Source organism: Mangifera indica, chromosome 20 (genome assembly GCF_011075055.1).
Source record: "Mangifera indica cultivar Alphonso chromosome 20, CATAS_Mindica_2.1, whole genome shotgun sequence".
Taxonomy (NCBI): Eukaryota; Viridiplantae; Streptophyta; class Magnoliopsida; order Sapindales; family Anacardiaceae; genus Mangifera; species Mangifera indica.
In genome coordinates, this window is record NC_058156.1 from 1,815,402 (window position 1) to 1,832,783 (window position 17,382).

Below are 17,382 nucleotides of genomic sequence, written 5' to 3' on the forward strand. Positions count from 1 at the left end.
TGACAAATAATATAAAAATATTTAAAAATAATTATATTTAAGGGCATTTAAGTAAAATATTTTATTAGTAATATTTTATTACTTTTAACCAAACACAATAATTATTTATACCTATCAAATTTTATCAAATATAGTAATAATTTATACCTAGTAATCTTCTAAGTAATCTATCTTCAAGATAATCTTTCTACTTTAGTAATCAAACATTACCCAAACTAAATGCTCCCTAAATTTAACTCACTAAATAGAAATAAAAAATATTTTTTAATTCCTTGTTGAGACATCTATTAATTTAGAGCATATATTCCATCAAAATAAATTTATTTTTAAAATAAAATTATTTTTATTATATATTTAATAATTAATTATATAAAATTATTATAAATATTATCTTTAAATAATTAATTGATTTAATTACAAGTTAGTCGGTTAACCATCAATTGAATCAAATAGTCTCTTCATGAAATCCGGTCACAAAAACATTGATTGAGCTAAGACAATTACTGTCGGACTGAGACTGCGGTCCAGTACACTGGCATCAGGCGCCACCGACATTACAGCCAGTGAATCGGGTGAAAATCTTGAAGTGGGGTGCATCCTGAACCACGTGCAAGCTTTTAAATTTTAGGCCAAACAAACTTATTCCCACCTAAGTCAGAGTAAATGGTCAACTTAAATCATTTTAATAATAATATTAAAAATATATATAATTTATTATATATTATTTTTCAAATTTAAAAAAATAATAATAAATTTTAAAATTTTAAAAAATAACATTTTTTCTCTATTATAGGGTTTTTATTTTTTTCTCATTTTCAATCACCTCTCATAATTTTAAAAAGTTTTAGTTTCCCCTCACTCTTGAATTTTATTTTTTGCCATCTCTGGTCTCTTCCTTGGTTTGAGCCAAGCTAATGTCTATCTTGTCTTACCCAAACTATTCTCTAGCGATAAAAAATGATGATCAAATTTAGATGAAAAATCAGAGATCTCGACTGATGAAGATCTTCACCTCTCAGAGATTTTGGTCCAAACAACCACCACCAAACTCTTCACCTCTCGAAGGTCTTATTGTCTCGATGTCTCTCTCTCATCATGGACTCGCTTTCCTCTATCCATTGGCAACACCGAGAGAGAGAGAGAGAGAGAGAGAGAGAGAGAAAAAAGAGAGGTTGCAGAGAAATTATACTTGATTGAATTGAAAAAGGATGTTGAGCTAGTGACAGCTTGATCCCGAGTAGAGAGGTGGCCGAAGATGGTGAGAGGACGTGGTCAAAAAAAAGTAGTAGACAGAAAATATATATATATATATATATATATATATATATATATATATATATATATATATATATGGGGGTGAAAAAGTTTCAAAATGTTATGGAGGCAATTAAAAAAAAAAAAACCTTGAAAAATCATGAAACCTATAGTTTGGAAGAGGGAGGCAAGAGAGGTTTTTTTTTTAAACCAGAAATTGATGATTTTATTATTAACACTGACTAAAATTTTTAATAAAAATTAGTCAATAGATATGATTTTGAATTTTTAATAATTAACAAGTATTATTTGTAAATATACTATAGCTTGGGTGGGAATAAGTCTTTTGGCCTAAATTTTATTTGCAGCCACTCATTAATATCAGAGCTGAGGCCACTTCTTTCGTTTTCTTTCAAGCTTTATATATGTGGCCAAGATTTTGTTTGTTCAAAAATAGTATGAACGAAGGCCCTTGTGAAATGCTAAATTCATACTTCCATTGATGGTGTAGTTTCAGCATGCGCCATTGCTCTACAAATCACAACCATGAGCCATGAGCCATGAGCCATGCCAGTAATCTGTGAGATGTCAAGCCAATATTTCATTGAAATTAAACATGCTAATTTTGTATGTTATTTATTTCCTGCTTAGAATGGCGATCACTTGTTATTAAAAAAAAAAAACATAATAATTGAAAATATCATAAATATTTTTAAAAATTTAAAATTATATATTATATTATATTTTTTAAAAATAAATTAATTTATACCGATAATATATTTTTTATAAAATATATTTATTAAATTATATTAATTTAATAAATCTGATAATATATACTATTTTATATATATTATAAAATATTGGTAATTATTAAAAAAATGTTGTATGTAAAATTATTTTTCACCGAAATTTCAACTGACGTCACGTGGCAGCTTTTGCTTTAACTTTTCTGCATCAAGACAGACTCATCTGACGGTTGTGCTTCAGTCACGTCAATCGGTTGCAATTTTCGGTGTAAAATCACTGTGCGTGTAGCATTTCTCTTAAAAAACTGTCCCAGCACGTTCCGTGGCTTGCAGCGGTTGAGGAAGAATTTAACTAACCAACCATAATGGAATGAAATTAATTATTAAATCGAAAATTTTATTTATTTAATCTGATTAATATAATATTAATAAAAATATTTGAAAAAAAGTTTATAGGTAAAAAATAATAAAATTATATATATTTATTTTAAATATCTAAAATATATATTTATATATATTATTATATAATTAAATAATTTTAAATAAAAAATAAAATAATATTTAATTATATAATATTACAAATAAATATATATTTATATTAATATTATTTTATATTATTATAGGCGGCACGGAAACAAAGAGGCGCAAGTAGGACAACGTTCTGCCAGCTAGTGGGAATATTGTAGATTAGAGTGATTTTTGGACGGTTGGGCTTTGGAAAGCATTTTTACAATACATGATTCACATTTTCTCCCTTTGGAATCTAACTTAATGAGAATTATCGATTTTACAATCAATTTAATTAAATAAATTAAAATTAAAAATTTAATATATTATTAATAAAAACAATTATTTTAGCAAACAGGTTGTATGCGTAATTTCCAAGCATCTAATACGGACAGAAAGCTAAAACCTTCACCCCACTAAGTAAAGATGCCACGCTATTAAGATCCAAATCAACAAGAGTACAATGACAAAACAAATTGCTACCCTCACGCTTTGGAACTGATCTCATCAATAAACAAAAAGGCCCCGGCCCCAAGCACAAAAAAGACTCATTGATTTACTCTTAATAACCCAAAAGAAAAAAAAATTAGTATCTAAGACTACAAACCACAACGAAGGCCGGTGGGCTATTCAATTGTGAGTTTCACCTGTGGGCAGTTACTAATGTCTCTATGAACCTCAATCCGTCAAATCTTGGCGCGAATTTCTCCTTTTCTGACGATGTACTGCTACTCGGCTGACCATTTCGCTCAGATGAACAAAATCCCTGCTAAATCAACAATAATTTAAAAAATAAATAAATAAATAAAATACTAGCGAATCCAAACATGATGAACGAAAGAGTAATGTATGAAGAAAATTTTAAGGATAAAAACGCGGAAAAAATGGAACTTGAATGTGCAAAAACAAAAACACAACAAGAATCAAAGCAATGACTTGAGATATCAAAAAAGTGAAAACAGATCTATAACAGAACCAAAACGAGAAATACGAAAAGCACCTTCCTCATATCAGCTTCTCTAGTAGAGGAAGATGACGTGAGAGCCACGGTGGAGGCAACCACCACCGTAGCAACCAGAGCGCTGGACCCCTTCATCTTATTTTATGAAAAGTTAGAGCGAAAATTGGACGAAATCCGACGAAAATCGCCGGATCTCGACCGATACTTGTTTCAAAGATATCTCTCCCTATGTTTTCGCAGCATTTTAATAAATATATATATATATACACAAAAATAACGAAAGGCATCTGCAAGTACTGAATCTGGGGTCCAATAAAAAATTGCCACGTTGCAGAAAAGGTTATTTTGAGCCGTTGAAAGTTAAGTGAGGTGAAGAAAGTTTGTAGATTGACAGTAGGGTGCGATGAGAAGTAGGTTAAAAATGCCTTCAAATTAGTTAAGATGGCTTTGTCCAAAATCGACGCCGTTTTGGATTTTTTTTTTTAATTTATCAAATGTTTTGGACTTAGGGAAATTAAATAAAAACGCATGTTCATCCTTTGGTGGTATAAACTCCATTAACTGAAAATTTATGATAAAAGGGAAAATTCATATTTTTATTTTCTAAAATTTAAAATAATGTTAAATAAAAAATTATTACTTTAAATAATAATTTGAATAGTAAAAGAAGAGACTTAATTTATAAGAAGATATAAATTTAAATCTCTACTCTTGATTTATATAATTTAATAAATTTGATTTGCTCAGTGTGATCAATTCTATCTCAGATAAGATTCTTTATTACATATAAAAAATCATTCATTTTTATGTCATTATTGCTTTTAGAAAAAGTGAGATCTTTTGCTTACCTCTCCTTTAAAGATAATAACAATTCTTCATGTTTGACGAATTTTATCCTTCAAATTGATGCGACTCGCTTGGATCTTACTCTCAACTTCTATGTAAAATAAAGTTTCGGAAAATGGTAAACATTAGTTTGAAAGTTAGCTCTTATGGGGATTTTCAAAAATAATTGTTTGGATCGAGCATTTCAAACAATTATCTCACTTAAGTTAAGTGTTCTCTTACTTCAAAACCATGCATATCAAATAGTCTCTACTATAAAATGAGTGTTTTACCTACTCAAATGATGTTTTCCATCAAAGGGGTTACTCTCAAATTCATTGATAACGATTCATCACTCAAAATGATATACGACTTTTTAATAGGTGTATATCCAACACAAACAATCCTTTCTCTTTTTTTCATCTTATACTAATTTAAAATATTATTTATTATAAAATAGTAATTGATCAAAATACCCTTAAATATATTTGTCGGTGTTACACCAATCCACTGTGTTAGCCAACATCAAACTTGAACTTGACTTAAGAGCCTAACTCAAGTTAGACTCAAGATGAGCCAAATTATGAGTTGCTTATAAACGACTCAACTCATTTGCACTCTTATTGTTAATATAAACATTTATAACCCACAAAAATCTCAAATTATACTTTTCCCAAATTTATTTTATAAAAACCCAGAAACACACCCATAATAAAGAAAACCTACCTAGAATAAGCAAAATTTAACCAAAATTAATTTTTGTTTTTTATGGTTGGGATTTTTTAAGTTGAAAGTTTGAAGTTTTATTATGAGTCAACAAAGAACTCATAGACAATGGTAAAAAAGATACATTAAAACATCATTAAAAAGATTATTATGATTAGATTAAAACACCATTATGATTAAAAAATTTAAACGAACAAGATACATTAAAAAGATAAAAGAAAACAAGGTTTGACATCGATAAATATTGTTATGAATTTGGCAGAAAGGGTTGATTTAAGAATTTTGTGGATTGCAATTGTTCGCATCAATTGTTAAATTGTGCATGTCAACAAAAAATTATCTTGGTTATCATTTATCAATTAAAACAAAAATTTATATTTTTAATGACATTAGATGTTAGCTTAGTTAGTAAAGAGGGGAATAATTTTTGTTTCCGTTTAATTCACGTATTAAATATGATGTTTCGAATTTTTTAACTTAAAACGTATTAAACACATATTTTATATATTTTTTATATTAAACACGTATTAAACGATTATTTTATATGTTTTTTATTTTTTTGAATTTTTAAAGAAATTCAAAATGATGCTGTTTTGATGCCCAAATCTAAAATACGAAAATGTCCCTTTAATTTTCAATTAATTACCATCAAGTTGACAAAAAAACCCTTTTTTTGTCAAATTTTTAACCTCTCCATCCATCGCATCAGATTCATATTCATAATAAGATCAAAAAAATTTTCACATAATTTTTTTTACATCAGATTGATACTTTTCTTTTTGTTGGGTTCAACTCTTTATCTTCATTATTAAAAAAAAAAAAAGTAAGCTTTCACTGTCTTTTTATTTGTGTGTTTGTAACTTCACCATATTTATAATTCCTTTAATGTCTCATATATGGACTAATTTGATGTACCAATTTTTCATTAATCTTATTGCATATTTACATGGTGGTGCAGTGGTTGAATATGATGTATTACGTTATATTAGTTTTAATAGTCAATTAGATACTTTATATGTATATATTATTATATTATTTTCAACTAAAAGATCTGTGAAAAGTGTTAAAATTATGATTGATATTGTTATATTTTTAAAAATATATTATTAATAAGGTCTCAAATTAAACTTGTATATATACGTTTCGTAATTTTTTATATCTAAATTTTACAACTGTTTTTTATCAACATATCATTTATCATTCATCATATCATGCCGATATAATTTTCAAACTTTTTTTTTCTGTTGTTGTATTTACTAACTAAAGATATTATATCTATTTTTATGTGACTGATTGCAAGTTTGGTCACTTCAATTGTAAAATCGAAAGACTCGTTTTTTTTTGTTTAAAAAAACAAAGTCAAGTCTCTAAAAGGCCAAAAAAGAAATGTCTATAGGGATTGAATAAGTTTTTCTAAAGCAATTTTGCAACATTATAAAATTTGTTTTGTTCAAAGAAATGCATAATCCTGTCTTTGCAATCTTCCACGCACAAAAAGATCAAAGCAATGTGAAAGGAGACCCTGAAAAGTTGCATAGGGGCGGGCGGTCAAAAAGATGTTTTGTTCTTTTAATATGAAAATAGAACCCTTTAATTTGCACCGCAAAACGTGCAACGTCATCTAATTTTTTTAATAACCAATTGACTCGTCCACCTTCAACTATTAATTTATTTCCACTGGGCTAAAGGATTATTACCACTCAAGGTTTGGTATAACTCCAACATCCGGTTTAGAGCAATACTATGTGTACTTATTTTGAGTATATAAATATATATATATATTTATATGTGTCATCATATGATTGATTATTATTTTATTCTTAATTCAAAATCATCTAATCACATGATGACACATATAAATGTGTATATATTTATGTACCCAAAGTGGGTACACATAGTTTTATTGATTATGATTAAGTGTAAAATCTTTATTTATCAAAAAATACTTAACAAAATAAAATTTTATCTTATTTTCATCACTTAGTTAAAAAAAAGTTTTTCCCAAAATCTAAGTTTTGAAAAATTATTATTTTCCTTTCTGAAACCTTAAACTTAAAAACCAATCCATTTTTCAATAATGAAATCCACTTCGGCTAAGTGCTAGTTGACTGGCGACCTTTCTCGGTGCTCTTTGTCACTCTTGATGACAGAAGAATTGGCGAAATCGACTGAATCTCAGCAAATCTTGTTCGTCTTTCGTCAGCTTCTCTTTTGTGAATTGGCTCTAGATCTCATTTGTTTCGACATAAGACTAGATGAAGTTGATTCTCTTGGCATCAATCTTCTACCAAATGAAGATGAATTGTCTTCTTTCTGTCTGAAGAGACGAAGATGATGAATTGTCTTTGTTCGACAAAAGTGGTTGTTGACTTTAATGCATCTATTGGGAAGAAGAAGATGGTAGGGTTTTCAACTAGAGTGGATTTTGTTGCTGAAAAATGGAGAGAATTATCATCTAAAATTTGAATTATTATAAATATATCCTAATAACTACTAAATATAGTATTAATTTTTTAACGGAGATGGATAGAAGAGTGTGAGAAAATTTGCCTACAAGGATGAGGAAGTGAAATGGAGAGAAATTTTTTTCCCAAGAACAAAATAGAGATTCTCTATTATCTCCATATCAAGGATGGGACAAAACGATAAAAATAAAAATTAAGGTATTCGATCGATATCCAACGCATTGGCATCTCTAAATGTTATGGGCCAACTTAAACGAGATTCACTATTTATTCTTTTAATGGGTTGTGTCATATTAAAGGCTAGTTATCTAAAATTGCGTTTAGATCATCATAAATTGGTGGTCAATTTATCCTATTAATCTGGTCAAATCTTTTTTTTTTCTGGTATACGTTTACTTGCTGAGGAAGCATCCAATTATTCAGCGAAACATCCTGGATTATAAGGACTCAACTTGGAGGAAAAAAATTTTCCAATTACAAGAAAAATCCGTACAAATTTCGGAATCCTGCAAGTCATTCCTTGCCTTCCTCTATAAATGTATCAGCCTGGATTCATTACCCCATTATCATCCTTTCCAGGTCGAGAATTTTGAGAACGTGACAATGTCTGTATTTGGTTCATTGATTTCTTCAATCTGTAGCGACTACTTTGGGGACGAATTTGGTGTGCCTCTTCCGCCTATCAAGAGGACAATGATACATGATTACAAGGCAAAGGCAGCTGCTTCCAAAGAGCCGATGAGCAAGAACGGCGGCAACACCTCACCGAAGTCGCTGCTTGGAAAACCGCCGCTTGTTGCTCTCGCTTTCGCACCCAAATTCGATGGGTTGGGCTTCTATGAAACGCTCGTTATTTGTTGAATTGGGTCTGCTGGCAAGATTGATTCTAGAAGTTTCATTCAATTCAATCTACATTTCTTGTAAATTTGAGACGTTCAGGATAGACATTGTGGATTATGTTTCAGAATTTAAGAGTAGATTTGAACTAAGTTTATTTGATTTGGAAAAGAAGTTTGATTTGAATAAGTCTAGAACAAATTTAATTCAAGTAAATTTGAGTTTGAGCTCGAACTAGGGTTGGGTTTGAGTTGAGCCGAGCTCGAGCTCGGTTCGATTTATATATAGTTGAGCTCGAGCTCGATGAGCTCATGAAAGCCAAATTGGAACTCGATTCAAATTTGACTCAATTCGTTTTTCGTTATTAAAACGACGTCGTTTTAATATATTTTAGTCAAAAAGACATCGTTTTGTATCAAAATTTTTAATTAAAAAATCAGATGAGTAGCTCGAGTTGGCTCGGTCTGAATCTAACCCTAGCTCGAACAGAAGAGTTAAATATTTTCAAGTTTGAAGGTTGCGAGTCTAGAAAAGTTTGATAGAGATTAACCAAAACAATGTTATTTTAACTAAAATGTATCAAAACGATATTGTTTTAATAATTTATTCTCAATTATACTACAAAACTTGGTTCGAGTTCAAACTTAAGTCAAATTTGAGTTTAGCGCTTCTCAAGTAAGTCAATCTTGAATAACTTTGAGATGAGTTTATATTCAATTCGATTTGAATTTAATTATAATAAAAACTAGGCCGAAGGACTATTTTCCACCTAAGTTTTGACATATTCTTAAATTTATACTCACAAGGTTTTAAAATCCCACCGTCTGTTGAAAATCTCAGTTAGCGTTAAAAGTAAAATTATTATTTAACAAAATTTTTTAAAAACTAAAGTTTTAATGCATTTATCCCATTCAATTTAAAAATCTCACAATTTCTCTTTAGAGTTTGTAAACCATTATCAGAGATGACATTATCTTCGATGAAGATTTATAAACCCTAGAGAGAAAATATTGATTTTTTAAATTTGATTGAGAAAAATTATAAGAGTTTTAAATTGAAAAAGTGAATAAAATAAAACTTTAATTTTTTTTAAATTTTTTAGTTAAATAATAATTTTATTTTTAATTACAACTGAAATTTTAAATAAATAGGTAAAATTCTAAATTTTTTAAACTAAAAAAAAAATAACTTTGAAGAGGCATCAAAACTTATTTGGGAAATAGTCTTTCGGCCTGAAATCTAAGCAGGCGGCTAAATGCATGATGACGCATAACGCATATGAAACTTGCTGATAAAGAAAGCAATTCTAGTTGCTTCTTGAATTTTCTTCCAAGTGGACTGGTGGCGTGATTAATGACAAAACATAGTCGGAATTCAATTAACTTGGGAGGGCCACCGCCACTGGCGTGTGGGCTCCGCCAGAGTAGGAGGAGATAGACCATAGTGAAACACATGTTCACCTCCAAAGTTTAGCCTTAGCACTTCTTTCACCCTTGGTTTGTAAATATCAATTTTCCACCCAAAATCAAACATAAATAACACTTTCTCATCCTAAATTAAATTTTGTTAATGAAACAATATTATTAAAAAGTGAAATTATCATTTTATTTTCAAAATTATCATATAACTCTAAATTAAAAATATTAAAAATTAAATATCAAATCATATCATTTTCGTATAGTTGTATATCAAGAGATAAACCATAATTTTTTAAAATATTATATTTTTTTAATTTTTGGGGGCTATTTGAAATTTGAAATAAGTTTAGTATCTTTAAAATTTTTTTGAAACATAACCTTCTATCAAATACATTACCTTCCAATAGTTTGAAAAATAATAATTATACTTTTAAACTATTATACATAATGTAATAAACTATCGGTGTAAACGTTATATTTCAATTATTAGGGTCATATGGTAGTTTTAAAATATATAAGGGTTTGAAAAGATTTTAAAAATTAATTTATGAGTTTTTAAAACTTTTTAAAAGTTAAATTATCATGTTTAAAATATTTGAGTTCAAAAGTATCAACGAGGTTAGACCAGCCCAAGACCTAGCTTAGGTGCGAGCCATAGGGGCACAACCTGCACTGTAATAGGCTATACGGGCCAACTTGACTCGACATGACCTTATTTATAATTATTTAAAAAATTTATTAATTATTAATTATTACATGGAAGATGCAAAAGTATTTATTAATGTGATGAAAAATTAAAAAAGTAACAATAAATTATTACTAATATTATGAGAAAACAAAAATATTAACATGAGAAATCTAACCTTACTAATTATTTATTATTAATGTTATAGAGAAAACCAAAATATTAGTTTGAGAAATCTAAAAGACTTAACAAAAAATAATAACAAAATAAAAAAAATATAATTAATGAGATGTGTCACGGGTTTTAGTATTCGTGCGGGTTGGCTTAGACCACAAGACTTGTTATTGTGTAGGCCTTGACCTGGCATGACTCAAGTATGGTTGGTCATACCGAAACTAGCCCAACCTATTACCACCTTTATTTGACTCTGAAAGAAAATTGTTGTTTTTTTAATTTTTTTTTACAATAAAACTATGCATACTTACTTTAAATATACAAATAAATATATACTTGACTTGTGTTATAAAATGATTCGATGATTTTGAATTAATAATATAATAATATTTAATCACATAATAATATATTATGTGTATACTTAAAAGTGGGTATACATAATGTTATTATTTTTTTAAATTAATTGATAGTAAAAAAATTTTAATAAAAAATAGGTTTGAATATGGTTAAGAAAATATTATTTATGTCTATTAAGTGTGAGAAAATGTTATTTATGTCTATTGAGGATGGAAAAGGGCTTTCAAGTCAAACCTTGGGTATGACAAGGGAATTTACTCAGCAGACCAACAGCAGTTGAACGGCGGCCATTAATTTCAAAGTCTTTGCTTAATCAGCCTCTCCTAGATTGACCTTGGCCAACTTGAATGGATCAAATTAACCAAGTGGGGTCCATGAGAAGTTTTCTTCCACGTTCTGCAGATAAAGTCCGGACAAATCCTGAAACAACGTGGAACGCAAGTGTCCTAAATCCTGTAAAAATCTTGATTCCTCTTTCCGCAGGCTTCATCTCTCTCTCTCTATATAAGCACCTTTCTTCTCTTTGGTCTTTCACAAATCACAAGCTTTATCAAAAACATAAACGCAAGAATCAAGATCAAGCCTCCATCTCTAGCAATCATGAATTCGATCTTCAGCAGCTTTGACGCTTTATCTGCAGAATTCTTGGGGCAGAAAGTGAGGGCCTCTTATCTTTCTGCAACACAGAAGGTTAACATGCAGGCGGATTCAAAGGATTCTACACGGGTAAACAAAGCTTCCCACATGGAGAAGAAGCAAGAGGGATCGTCTTCATCAAAGGCGAATTGTCAAAAAGCCAGATTTGCTCCTGAGTTGGATGGGCTCAACTGTTTCGAGACCCTGATCTCGTATTGACTCAAGTTTTCTAGTAATTATGGTGGAAGAAGCTGACGCCTATAGTACTTGATTCATAGGAATTTAACTTAGTGAATATAGAAACTGATACAGGATTTTCCTCCTCTGTTCTTTCATTCATATTCCTGTAAAATCAGGATTAATTCTTCTATAAAATGGTATCAATCTTAATGTTTGAAGCTCTGTTCTTCTTCTGGTACTTTTTCTCCGAGTTGCATGTGAAAGTGGAAAGAGATCTTATTTTTACATGATTTATTGAATTTTTATTTTTATGAATTCAAGAGTGAAGAGATGATTTTAATCTCGGATGATCTTCTTAATCACTTTTATCATCAGTAGCAAAAGCAGAGAGATCGAAGTATTCTATATTTCAGGGATTCGATCTTAAGATTTAGACATTTTTTTATTATAATATAAATTTGATGTAAATAAATTATTTATATAATTAATTTAAACATAAAATAATAATAAAAATTTTAAAATTTCAAATAAAATATCAAATAATTTGATGGAATATTATTTACTTCAATAATAAAGATGGTTTTTATGTAGGATTTTTTTTGTTTTTTAATTAATTTTTAAATGTTTGAGAGATAAAAGTCCTAATGTTAAATATGAAGACAAAATGAGTATTAAGTCTGCATAATCTAAATTAAAATTAAAAAAAATAATTATTTTGACAATTTTTTAATTCATTTATATTAATCATAAATTTTTTATGATACAATTTTAGCCGATAAATGCAAAGTACCTAAAATACCCCGGTATGCATATAAGCAGCCACAACCTTTTTTATCCTTGCGCCTACTTTTTAACCTACCTAAAAATTTCCTCTCCCGATTTCAAAGATTTTGGCTCCATTTCTTCGATCTTCTACAATTTTTTGGTTATGTTCTTCTAAAAAAAGGTTTTACAAGTAAATAATCGTATCATGTTCTCTTAGTTTATTTGTTTGATTTATATTCTATTAGGGTTTGGAATTTTAAGCTAGATAATTGTTTTTTGGATTTGAAAATCGTTATTAGTTGAGGAAAAATGTTTAATTGTTAGTTTCGTTCACAATATAAGCGTGTTATTGACGAAAAACAAAGAAGCTGAACTTTTATGACAACTTGAGCTTCGAGATTTGATTTTGATTAAGTAAACTTGTATTTTTTTAAAGTTAGAAATGGTTAATATGGGTTGGGAAAAGGTTTATGGTCAATTATTTGAGTAATTTGTTGGTTGAAAATGATGAAATCTAAGTTTTTGTATTGGCACCATTAGCAGTGTTATAGATTGGTCACGTTTGGAATCCAACCTATTATTTTTCACCTAAGCAGTGGTTGATCGAGTGTCAAATGCGTTCAATCTACCACTGGTTAGATGTTAAAATTATAGGTTGAGTCTACTTGGGACTAATTTATCACTATTTGGGTATGAAATTGGTAGGACGAGCACGCTTGGAATCCAACCTACCACTATTTAAAATGAAATTGGTAAGTCGAGTGTGTCTAAGACTCAACTCTTAACATATGACGATTATTAACGAAACAGTAATGAAATTTAATGTTCATAATGACAAATTTTTTTATATTTAACAACCTATTTTTTTATTTGTGCTCGGTCTAATTGGTTTTGTTTACTAAGTTAAAAAGGTTTTAGTATTTTTTTTTTTTTAAAGATTGGGTGTCAATTATTGTGAAGACGAGTACAAATTCCTTGAGGCCTATCAATTTCAGGTTCAATTGACTATTTGAGGCCACAATGGCACAATTACAAAATCCAAGCAAAACTAAATATGACATACAGAGATATATTCAGGATAATATGTTTTGGCCATTTCTTGGACATGAAAGAACATTGTTTAGTTTCGTATTTATACATTCGATATTATTCTGTCTAATTAACCTTAAGGATCTAAAAAGAGGTTATAGTTCATATTAAAAGGTGTCAACGTTTGTTTTAGCCTTTATAGAGTTCACAATGATTACAAGGCTTATTTATAGCAATAGTGTGAATGTCTCATCGTATGTGGAGATTTTAGGGATTCTCCAATTAAGGCAACAATACTTCTAAGGGCTTCAACAATAAATTATATTGACCTCTACATAGCTTTTGAGTCATAGTGTTAGGGCAATTGTGACGAAGATATTATTAAGTTCGCTATCTTATATTTTTTGCATCTTGGAATGACAGGGGCAAATAATAGGAAGGTCATCCAAGATCATCTCTTATTGTTTATGGATGACCTCGATGCATTTAGTCATTACCCTTGGGGTTACATGCTGTGGAATGCTACAACTGACTCGATGAGATGAGCAATACACATGAAATATGAGGACGTTGCTCGTCAATACCCGCCTTTCCCTCTCGTGCCCCCATGGTCAATTATCCACTAATGAGGTATTTGCTAGCCTTTTAGGTAACCAAGTCATAAATTAAATTAGTTTATGACATATGATCATATATATTAATTTGAGTTTTTGTTGATCAAGCAATTTTGGATTTATGAGAACCTAGGAAATTTAGGGATTTCTTCGATAGTCTAGAAGAAGATTGGGTACCTTGGACGCTGAATTGGAGGACCATCAACCTCTCTGTGTGGGATGATGTACTTGCAATTTTTTAGGCTTCTCGTATATGTAGTGAGATGATATATTTTATAGTTGTTCATATGATTAAATTAAATTTCTTTATTAATAAATTTGTTTTTTTTTTTTAATCAAAATGTTGTCACTTATGTCTTGCATACTACACTACTAGAGAGGGCAACGGAGTGATGTCTCAAGGCATTGGCATACATGGGAGAGGAGGAGGATGTTGCCTAGGCATGCCTCCCGTTGCCCAGTCCCCAATCACTGCATGGGGGTCCTCCCAACAGGCTGCCCTGTCCCTTGCACGGGTGGTGACCCCTCACGTTGCCACCGCGTTCCCACCAACTCAGCCGTCGACCTTCCCACCTGTTAGGAGGTCTACCTCCTCTCCTAAAGGTGTTTCGATGGATCGTTTGCCACAGATGTTGGCCGACCAAGAGTTGACGATAAGAGAGTGTCAACCGAAGATTCTTCGAATTGGAACAGCTTGTTGACCGCAGATTGTATCATGTGGAGCAGCGTGTGGCAGATTGTATGAATAATTCAAAGTCTTTGCTTAATCAACGTCTCCCCAGATTGACCGTGGCCAACTTGAATGGATCAAGATAACGTTCCAACTTGGAAACTCAGTGGGGTCCATGAGAAGTCTTCCCACACGTTTTCAATGGTAAATAAATCCAGACAAATCCTGAAACAACCCGCAACCTAAATTCTGTAAAAATCTTGTTTCCTCTCTCCGTTAGGCGTCATCTCTCTGTGTATATAAATACCTTTCTTCCCTTTCGTCTTTCACAAGTCACAAGCTTCATCAAAGCATAAACGCAAGAATCAAGATCAAGTCTCCATCCCTAGCAATCATGAATTCGATTTTCAGCAGCTTTGACGCTTTCTCTGCAGAAGTCTTGGGGCAGAAAGTGAGGGCCTCTTTTCTTTCTGTAACCAACAAGGTTAATAATATGCAGACGGAGTCAAAGGATTCTAACAAAACTTTCCACATGGAGAAGAAGCAACAGGGGTCGTCTTCATCAAAGGCGAATTGTAAGAAGGCCAGATTTGCTCCTGAGTTGGATGGACTCAACTGTTTCGAGACACTGATCTCGTATTGACTCAGTTTTTTCTGGTTATTATCGTGGAAGAAGCTGACGCCTATTGTACTCGATTCATAGGAGGAATTTGACTTCGTGAATACATAAACGGAAACAGGATTTTCCTCCTCTGTTCTTTCATTCATATCTCTGTAAAATCAGGATTAATTCTTTTATAAAATTCTTTTTTAATCTTACTGTTTGATGCTCTGCTGTTCTTCTGGAACTTTTTCTCCCAGTTGTATTTGAAAGTGGAAAAAGATCTTACTTATACATGATTTTTTAACAATAATGTTTATGGACTCAAGATTGCAGGGATGATTTTAATCTCAGATGACCTTCTTAATAACGTTCATAATCAATAGTAAAAACAATTTTAATCTAATCTAGGGTTAACAAAAGTGGTAAAGATATACGATTTTTGGGGAGGACAATTTGAGTTCGAATTATATTGATCATATGATTAGTGAAACCACGAATTACCTAGTTAGAACTTCATATACGAATTATCTGTCCTACGAATAAGTCCAAATGTCTTAGTTCCACCCAAGGTTTAGTGCAAATTCAAACTCATCCTTACTAACTTTCAAAAACCTAAATAGTCATTCATCCGTTAGTTTTGACTATTAGAGTCAGAGTTAAAATGGTCATTTAAAGATTTTTATTTAAACAAAAAAAATTATTTCTTTTTCTCCCTTAATTTTAAAAACTAATAAGTTATCCTTAATTTAAAAAAATTAATCTTTCACCCTCACCATATATGGTTTTTAGGATTTTTTATTTTAGAATGAACAGTCACCTCCCTCAAACTTTAAAATATTGCACTTACACTCCAAAAACTTCATTCCATTTTTTCAATGATCATTCTTCCCAACCGCATCTCCCCTCCCTTTTCGGTGGTTTTCTAATGCAAAACTATAAAAAATCTGATCGAAATGACTAGATTTTTATACACAGAGCTCACCGAAATGGTGATGAATTGCAACAAAGATTGGTGTGAAACGTCAATCTTTGACATCCTTTATCTTTGGAAAACACTGATATGAGTTTCTCAAAGACCAAGGATGTCAAAGATTGGAGTTTCGCGTTAATCTTTGTTACAATTCGTCACTATTTTAGGAAGCTTTGTGCACAAAAATCTAGTAATTTTGATCAGACTTGGTGGTCATTCATGATAAAGGAAGTTGCAACTAGTATCGGTGGTCATTCATGACAAAGGAAGAAGTTAACGGGGGTGAGTTTGTTTTACACTAAATCTTGGGTGAGAACAAGTCATTTGGCCTATGAAGAATTAAGTGAAGCTTACCACCAAATAGATATGCAGTCGTGTGATGAACTAAGTAGCTTATCCCAGGTTTACCTGCTTACCCTGTTCCTACTTCTTTACTATTTTCAAAAAATCAAAGTTTTCTGTTTTCCGTTAATTTCATATTATAAATTTTTTTTATTATACAACAAAATTGATGTGGAAATTATTCTTATAATTAAATTAACTACAAGATAACAATAAAATGTATAATAATTTACAAATTAATAAAATAAAATTTACTAATATATGAAGAAATTTCAAATTTTCGTTTTTAGATATTCTAACAAAGTATCAAATAATTTGATGAAATGTTATTTAATTAGATTAAGATGATTTTAATGCAAACTTTGTTCGCTTTTTGATTTATTTTTTTATCAATAAAAATAAATTTAAGAGACTAAGATTCTAAAATTAGAAATGCGAGTTAAATGAGTATTAAGTTGGAGTTGTAACTATGAGCAATGCTATCTGTATTCACTTCTGGATATTTATATAATATGTTATCATATGATTAAGTGTTATTTTATCCTTAATTCAAAAGACTGAAAAACTATTTTTCACCCAAGTATAGTTGTTTTCTCAAAGTCACACTAGAGAGAGGA

General features: G+C 30.3%; 1 long non-coding RNA gene across 1 annotated transcript; it reads right to left on the reverse strand.

The window, feature by feature from the left end:
* Positions 1-2,811: 2,811 nt before the first annotated feature.
* Positions 2,812-3,800, reverse strand: LOC123204184. The gene is made up of 2 exons (XR_006499460.1): positions 3,508-3,800; positions 2,812-3,273 (listed from the first exon to the last, which is right to left on the reverse strand). It is a non-coding gene; the product is annotated as an uncharacterized LOC123204184 (long non-coding RNA).
* Between the last annotated feature and the right edge of the window lie 13,582 nt (positions 3,801-17,382).